This window comes from Acomys russatus, chromosome 10 (genome assembly GCF_903995435.1).
Source record: "Acomys russatus chromosome 10, mAcoRus1.1, whole genome shotgun sequence".
Lineage (NCBI taxonomy): Eukaryota > Metazoa > Chordata > Mammalia > Rodentia > Muridae > Acomys > Acomys russatus.
Genome location: NC_067146.1, coordinates 65,292,472 through 65,299,026, shown reverse-complemented (window position 1 = coordinate 65,299,026; position 6,555 = coordinate 65,292,472). Strand labels below are relative to the sequence as shown.

The window sequence follows — 6,555 nt, the reverse complement described above, 5'->3', positions numbered from 1 at the left end:
GGCTATGAGCTGCAAACCTCAGCCGCCACTGCTGGTGCCGCTGGTGCTGCTGCCTCTGCCGCTGCCGCTCCGATCAGAGAAAAACCACGCTCCTCCCGTGTGCAGGGGCACGCAGGTCCTCCGCACCCTGGTCCCTCTGAACCGTGGAGCACTCCCGCTGCCATGATGTTCGGACCTCGGTGTTCCTGGCTCAGAAATCTGTGCAATTCCCTGAATTGTTCACTGGAGCCTCCAAACATGGACCACACTGCTCGCCGCCATCTTGGATTTCTCCATTTTGAGTTCTTTTCAAGTTTTTTTTTTCTGCATTTATTGAGATGATCATGTTGTTTTTGTCTTCAAGTCCATTTATGTGCTTTATTACATTTATTGATTGGTATATGTTGAACCATTCCAACAGAAAGATAAAAATTTTCATGACGTATACTCTTTTTATGTATGTGTGTATTCTATTTGCAAGTATTTTATTAAGTATATTATTTTTAATCTGTTCTCATCTGGGATACTGGCCTATAATTTTCTTTTTTTTTCTGTTGTTTAAGTACTTGATATGGGTAGTAGAGTGACACTGGAAATGTAGCGGTAGTTTGGGAGCACTCCTTGTGTTTCTTTTCTTTAAAACTATTAGTGTGAGAAGGACTGGTTTTAAACTTTCTTTGAATGTAGAGTAGAATTCTGTGACTCCATTGGGTCCTGTAGTTTTATTAGCTGGAAGGTTGCTTCCTTCTTTCTGTCTTTCTTTCTTTCTTTCTTTTTTGTCTCCTCATTTATTATGGGTCTGTTTAGTTTGTTGATTTTTGGTTTAATTTTGTGATTTGGCAGAATCTAAAAAACCGTTCATGTTTCTTACATTTCCTGCTTAATGCAGTATATGTTTTTAAGAATATTCTCTTATAATATTCTGAGTTTCTGTGGTATCTCTTATAATACTTCCTTTTTGTTTTCTGATTATGTCAATTTGGGTTCTGAATTTCTTGAGTTTACTTGGGATGATGTTCTGTCATTTATGTTTGTTGATTCTTTGTATTGTTTGCTTTGCTTCTGTTTTGTGGATTTCTGCTTTTATATTCATTATTTCTTTTCTTTTATTAATTTATTTTTATTTTTATTATGTTTCTTTCTTAACATATACAAGTATATGATTACAATGAATAAAATAAACTACATACAGCAGGAATAACCATGAGACAATCAGGAATTATATAAATGTTACATTCATAGTGAATGTATTTGTATTTTGCAAACTTGAAGTAAACATCTTTCCTATCTTACTGGGTCTAAATTTCTGAATGAAGATCAATATCTATCATATCTCATTTATATTAACTTAAAACATCTATCTTGATCTGAAAACATCTTAACCCCTAACCTACTACACTTAATTGAAAGACTAAATTATCTGGTCTTCAACCCCATAAGAAATAAAACTTAAATATTTGAGTGAACCAGAATTGCAGATTAGCAGCTTCCAAAATGAAAAAATGACTGAGACAGTTTAGTGCCTAGACAGTCACCCAACACGCTCTATAACATTGGAGCATCATCTTAAGCCTTCTGGCCCAATATAGCTGACAGACATATTTGCAAGGACTTGCTTACTCTGTGTTGGCAGAGTTTGGCCTTCAACTCTGCCTGCATCTAAACTTGCCTATTTTTAGGCAGACTTCTGACTGTGGCAGAAATGGGGACATTTTGCCCAGTGGCTTGTTTAACAACTGGGTGTATTTATTTTGTTCTAACTCTTTGAGTTGTGTCATTATGCCATTATTTATTTGTGCTGTTCATTTAGATTTTTTTAATTTGTGCACCTTGACCTATAAATTTCCTATGTAGGATTCTTCATAATATATCCAAAAGGGTTCATTGTGTTGTTTCTATTTTTATTTAACTAGAGGGAGCTTTATTTCTTTCTTGAATTCTTCTTTAATCCAGTTATCATTCTGTGACATGTTGTTTAATATCCATTAGTTTATGTATTTACCAGAATTTGTATATTGTAAATTTTATGTTTTATTGCAGTGTGGCCTTAACAGAATACAATGAGTGTTATCAAGCTTTATAATTTGCAATGCTTTGTTTTGCGTTTCAGGCTATGTTCTATGCAGCATCTATGTGCTGCATAGCAAAATGCATATTCTCCAGTATTAGGGTAGATTATATTGTATGTATTTATTATATCCATTTGAAGTATAATGCTAATTAACTCTGCTGTTTCTCTGTTTATATTTTGTCCAGATGACCTACCTATTGGAGAATGTACTACTATTAATGAGTTGATGCTAATCTGCGTCTTTTAATTCAGTAGTACATGTTTTGTATCGAAAGTGAGCAGCACTGAGTCGGTTGCTTATATGTTAGGAATATCTTATAGGTTAGGAATATCTCCTTGGTTAACTGTCCCCTTGTTTAGAATGAAGCATCCATCTTTATCTCATCCAATTAATTTTAGTCTAAGTCTGTTTTGTCAGACGTTAGGATAGCGACTCCTGCTCACTTTTTGGTTCCCGTTGGTTGGAGTAATTTTGTCTATCCTTTAATTCTAAGGTAGTGCCTATCCTTAAGGCTAAGACCTGTTTCTTATAGGCCACAGATAAATAGATTTTTGTGTCTTGGTCCGTTCAGTCACTGTGTGTCCTTTGAGTGAATCGTTGAGGCATTCATGTATAAATTATTATTGAAATGTGTGTTTTAGCTCTGGTCATCATGTTTATTTTTGCTGTTGTGTTCTCAGTGGTACTTTGTATTTTAATAATAATGATTCATATTTCTTTCCACAAGCTCTCTGCTTTGCTTATTCCTCTCTTCAGTTCACAATCATGCTTTCCTGTATTACCTTAGGTTTGGTTTGTTGGATATAATTTTTTTTTTTTAGTTTGTCTATGATATGGACAAATGTTTCATTCTTCTTCAATCATGGCAATAGTTTTGCTAGGTATATTATTTTAGAGTGGCTGTCATTTAAGACTTTGGTTGTATAGTTCCAGCCTTTTCTGGTTTTGAATGTTTCCCTTGAGAAACCAGCTGTATTTTTAATGCATTTTCTTTAATTGTTATTTGTTGTTTTTCTCTTGCATATTTCAATACATTTTCTTGTTTTGTATTTTTAGTGTTTTACATGTGAGAGGCTTTGGGAAATTTCTTTTTATGATATTATCTTTTGTGTGTTTGGTGTGCTTCTTATGGCATGGTTTTTTGCTTGTTTATTTTTTGTTTTTGTATTGGGCAATTTTCTTCTCTAATATCATATTTGCTTTTGTTTTAGTATTCTTCTTCCTCACCAGTGCCTATAATTTGATAGTTTGAAATTTTCATGGTTTCCCAAATACATAATACTTTCTAGCCATGTATTCTACCAAGTGAGCTACATCCTCAGCCCCACAGGCCTATTTCTGCTGATAACACAGTTACAGGACCTCATTTCTGTGTGCTCTGTAAGAAAGATTACTTTTCCCTAATGTGTTTGCAGGAGGTGACATTTTATTAATTTTAGCAAAAGTGCTGTTAATTTCTAGGTGGGACCCTGAAGCCACTGTCAAGTAAGTATGGAGGCAAGCATGTTTTTTGCAAGCAGGGAGGACACCTTGGGAAATCTAAAATGCTTCTCTACCTTTTAGGAATTGGATATTATTGTTGTTACTTTTGTTTTGTTCACAGAACTGAGATAAATTAATCCACACAGACATGTATGATCTTGGGACAATAGCTCACACATGGGAAACCTAGAGCTCAGCTGCTCCTGCTCTACTTTTCTCTTTGAATTTGGGAAGTTAACTTTCCAACATGATGGTACCACTTTGTAGAACAGATTCTCCATATGACATGATAAGTGTAGGTCTAGAGGGAGATGAGATGATGACATTTCTTCTTTATAAGTATTTCTTGGGGCCTCATTTTTCGTGGATGTTTACGGGAGGCCCAGGTGGCTGAGTGTTTCTTTTTCTCTTCATTAATAGTGAGAGCTGTAAGTATTTGGTAGAATGAAGCAGGCTACTCTGTCAAAAATGATTAGAGAATTCTATGCTTAAAGTTTTACTTGGGAGCCATACTTTATCATAAGCAAATGCAACAGGTGCTTGTAGACATAAAAATATTACTGTAATAATAATTAAAGGAATATAGATTTTACTTAATGCAATCCTTGATTATAATATATGTGACAGTAAGAAAGGGACTATTGGAAATATTGCAGGGGCCAAACAGAAGGGTAAATTGAGAGACATGAAAGGCTAATAGGGTCAAGAGGATCAATGGGCATTATACATTGAATGAAAATATCAGGGAACTGATCACTTTTTACAATGAATGTACATACATTGATATACATAGCTCCAGATGCAAGATTTTAAGGATCATATCTGAAATAGGATTCTCCTGAGTATGTAGTCTAATAATAATAAGAACATTGTTCTACCTAGACTTTGCCAGAAGTGCTTGTTTCCTATCCATGTCAGAAAACACCTGAAGTAACTTAGAGAGTGAAAAACAAAGAACAGGCACGTATTGGTTTGCAGGAGTACATTTATAACATTAATGCCTTTGAATTGTATTTCTATATTCTCACTTTACTATAGTTCTCAAGTTAACTGTATACATTTACTTATATAAAACTTAATCAAGGAATATACAAATAATATTAACTTACTTAGTGTTAATCAGTAATTTTCTATTTTGTTAAGTTTGCATATACTTAGGAATCCTTAGGAAAGTTTCAACTCATGGCCTAGTAAAACATACGACATTCTTAATATCATATAAGTTTTAAAATTTTAACATAGATTTGTTTAATCTATTGCAATGATTCCTAATAAGGTATATTTTAATGGGTACAGTAAAACATTTGGAAATCTCACCTTGCTTATTAAATCATTGTAAAGTTATCTTTACAAAAATGTAAACTACACCATTTCAGTGAGAGGTTTATTGTTTATGAAAATGAATTACATTTTTTTCTTTTTTAAAACCAGAAATGTTAGTTTATTTATTTATTTTATTTATTTTATTAATTTATTCTTGTTATATCTCAATGGTTATCCTATCCCTTGTATCCTCCCAATCTCCCCTCCCTCCCATTTTCCCATTATTCCTCTCCCCTATGACTGTTGCTGAGGGGGATTACCTCCCCCTGTATATGCTCATAGGGTATCAAGTCTCTTCTTGGTAACCTGCTGTCCTTCCTCTGAGTGCCACCAGGTCACCCCCTCCAGGGGACATGGTCAAATGTTAGGCACCAGAGTACGTGAGAAAGTCACATCAAACTCTCCACTCAACTGTGTAGAATGTTCTGACTATTGGCTAGATCTGGGTAGAGGGTTCTAGAAACCTATGAGTAGAACATTATGATAGGCAGATTTGGGCCCAGGGCTCCCGCTCAAACTAAGGACCAGAGAAGGACAATACAGGCGGTAAACTTTAAACCCCTACCCAGATTTAGTCAATGGTCAGTACATTTTTTCTTATTTCAAGTTTTCGAAATTAAACCCTGTAACATTGATACTGACATAGTATTGAGTACCCGTTTCATTAGCAGTGAGAAAAAATTTAAATTCTTGAATAATATAAAATTATTTAAAATTCATTTGGACTTTACTTTTGTGCATGGTGATAAGTATATGTCTATTTGCATTTTTATACATGTAGCCATCCAGTTAGACCAGCACCATTCATTGAAGATGCTATCTTTTCTCCATTGTATGGATTTGCCAAAAATCAAATGCCCATAGAAGTGTGGTTTTATTTCTGGGTCTTCAATTCCACTGGTCAGTCTTCTTATTTCCATGCAAGTACCATGCCATTTTTTTTTTTTTATTCTTGCTCTATAGTACATTTTCAGATCTGGGATGGAGATTCCTCCATAACATCTTTTCTTGTACAAGATTTTTCCTGATTGTCTTGTAGTTCTTCCTGCTATATGTAGTTTATTTTACTCATGTGTAATAATATAAATGTATATGTTAAAAAAGAAACTTATAAAATATGGAAACAAATTTGTGTATCATCTTTTCACAGAGGCCTTGTCAATCTTCTTTGAATTGTTCCAATTTTAGTATATTCCCTGCCAAAGCAAGCAAAGCTATTGTGTTTGTAATATTTATGCTTAACCATGCTACTAACTATAAATATAATTTGTATATATTAACTGATATTACATTTCCATAATTATGGAAAAAATTATTTAAAGTCAAAATTCCCCAGGGTTTTCTCTAATAGTAACAAAATACATTTGCTTGCTAAAGTACACTTTCACAAAAAATGACAATTTAACTTTAGATAATAAATATCATAAGTCCACTTTTATTTTGCTGGCATATAAGTTACTAATGCATATAGGGGATTAAAATGAACAAAGAAGGCCAGTAAGGAAGCACACACCTATAATCTTAGCACTTTCAAGGCTAACACAGGAGCATTGAGTCTGACCTACAGGTAGAGATGACCTCTCTCTCTCTCTCTCTCTCTCTCTCTCTCTCTCTCTCTCTCTCTCTCTCTCTCTCTCTCTCTCTCTCACTCACACACACACACACACCAAAATTAAAGTGGAAAACTGATAATATAGAA

At 34.2% G+C, this 6,555-nt stretch overlaps 1 pseudogene; it reads right to left on the bottom strand.

The window, feature by feature from the left end:
- Window positions 1-5,967: 5,967 nt before the first annotated feature.
- Window positions 5,968-6,064, bottom strand: LOC127194972 (uncharacterized; annotated as a pseudogene).
- Window positions 6,065-6,555: the final 491 nt, after the last annotated feature.